Genomic DNA, 2,665 nt, shown 5'->3' with positions numbered 1-2,665 from the left:
CCTCGAGCACGTGTGTCCTTTGCTCTCACCTTTTCTTCCACATCAAGAGTGCCAATGAGATCCGGCACGGAAAACTCCAGTCTCTTATGCTTCAGTAAGGTAGCAAAGTTCCTCCACGAAGGAGGATGCTTAGTGATGATACCTCCGGCAACAAACTTGTCCGGTAGCATACAACTGAAGTGCTCAAGTTCTCTAGCAAATGACTGTATCTCATGAGCTTGCTCAACCACGGAGTGCTCTTCAATCATCCTGTAATCATGGAATTGCTCCATGATGTACAGCTCAGTGCCAGCATCCGAGACCCCAAACTTGGCCTCGAGTGCACCCCACATATCTTTTACATTATCAATTGACGCATAAGCATAAACTATGTTCTCACCAAGAACACTCAAGAGAGCAGCCTTAAACAAAGTATCCATTTTCTGAAAAACTTGTGTCTGTTGAGCATCAAGCTCCCCTTCAGGTTTGCCAAGAGTGGCGTCATAGCAACTCATGGTATGAAACCATAAGACTGCTCTCACGCGCCACCTCTTATAGTGGATACCCTCAAACATAGGAGGTCTCATGGAAGCAGCAAAACCACTCGAGGTAAATTGCCTATAATAAGGTTTTTGGATTGTTGGAAATATGAGCAATTTACTGAATGATTTTATTAACAGAAATACTAGATAAAGCATGACTAATATAGCAGAGATAAAACAAGTCATGCAATTCGACAGAGAGAAGGTAATAGCATCTATATATATGAACTAGAACCGAACACATCTAGAACAGACACTAGAGCAAGAAGTTGTGACAGAACCTCTAACAGAAAGAGTATGAGAACGTATGGAATGGGAGCAGAAGCACCGGTCTTGGGGTCGGTGTCCTCGCCAGCCATGTTGTCGAAGAGGTTGTCGACGTCGGGGAAGTAGTCGTCGGAGTCTGGGGCATCCGTGACGAAGAAGTCAGTAGTCGCGCTGAGCGCTCCCCAAAAACCTTATCACCCTTCTCCCGTACAGGACTCAAAGAGGTGCGGTTTCGAAGGCCTACTGTTCGACCTGCGGTGCATGCCGCAAGCCGGGATGGGGAAGATCGTAGTAGCAGCATAGTGCTCAGGAACTTTGTGGCGAGAGGAAGAGGATCTTTTGGACATCGGCTCTGCTCATTCCCGCAACCCGCGGCGCGGCGTGTCGTGACGAGGCAGGGCGGGGCGGGGCGGGGCGTGGCGAGGCGGGCGGTGGAGGAGGAGCGCGCGTGGATGTCCCTCTTGTTCTCAACCTCATACATGTGGAGAAAGAGGCCCCCTTATAAAGAGGTCCAACTCCCTCTAAACTAGCAATGTGGGACTAAACTTTAGTTCCACCTCTTGCCTTGCACGAATGGGCTGCGTGGGCCTCTAGGATTTATTAGGAATTTCTGAAACTACTATTGGGCTAGGCCCAAAATAGACAAAATTCCAGCAACTATGTTAATAGGTTAGTCCCAAAAAATGATATAAAGTTGCTATAAAATGATTGTAAAACATCCAAGAATGATAATATAACAGCATGGAACAAGCAAAAATTATAGATACATTGGAGATGTATCACCCTCCCCTGCCTTTCCCTGCTCACCTAAAAAGGCAAGGGGGGGGGCGGCTAGGGGCAGGACCCCAAGTGGGATTCGGCCCCACTTGGGGCGCCTCCTGGCTGCCTCCTCCCTCTCCCCACCTACATATATATGGGAGGGGGCGCCACACAAAGGCACGACGATCTCTTAGCCGTGTGCGGCGCCCCTCTCCACAGTTTCATCCCTCGGTCATATTTTCGTAGTGCTTAGGCGAAGCCCTGCGGAGATAGCATCACCACCACCGTCACCATGCCGTCGTGCTGCCGAAACTCATCCACTACTTTGCCGTCTTGCTGGATCAAGAAGGCGAGGACGTAACCGAGCTGAACGTGTGCTGAACGCGAAGGTGCCGTACGTTCGGTACTCGATCGGTTGGATCACGAAGAAGTTCGACTAAATCAACCGCATTACTAAACGCTTCCACTTACGGTCTACGAGGGTACGTAGACACACCCTCCCCTCTCGTTGCTATGCATCTCCATGGATAGATCTTGCGTGTGCACACAATCTTTTTTGTTTTCCATGCAACATTTCCCAACATTCCATACCTTGTGGATTAATGTAATGGCCGTATCATTCAAACCAGCAGGTAGTTCACCTCTATTGAGAAAATCCAAAATGGTTGTTGTAATATCCTCTTCCGTAGTTTCCCAGTGTCGTTGGAAAAAACCCGTGGTGAAACCATCGAATCCTGGAGCCTTGGAGGGCGCCGCTTGGAACATGGTTGTTTTTATCTCCTCCGTCGAGTAGTCTTTTGCCAAAGTGTCATTCATGGCGTGAGAAACTCGACAGTGTACATACTGCAACAGTTCCTGCATCTCATTGAAACCTTGCGACTAATACAAGTTGTAGTCAAAATCAAGTACTTCCGCTTTCAATTCGTCAGGGTTTGTACTAGTTGTATGATACCCAGCTGAAGGGAGGTAATCCCGTTGTCCCGTTTCCGCTGCATCATTGCTTGTGCTTGAAAAAAAAACGTATTCTGATCACCCGCGCGCAGCCAAAGCACTTGAGAGCATTGCTTCATCCATATTTCCTCTTGCCTAGCTAAGCGCCTCCTGTAACCAAGCGGCGA

The sequence above is a fragment of the Aegilops tauschii genome, chromosome 5 (assembly GCF_002575655.3).
Source record: "Aegilops tauschii subsp. strangulata cultivar AL8/78 chromosome 5, Aet v6.0, whole genome shotgun sequence".
Classification (NCBI taxonomy): Eukaryota; Viridiplantae; Streptophyta; class Magnoliopsida; order Poales; family Poaceae; genus Aegilops; species Aegilops tauschii.
Note: the sequence above shows the minus strand (reverse complement) of the source record.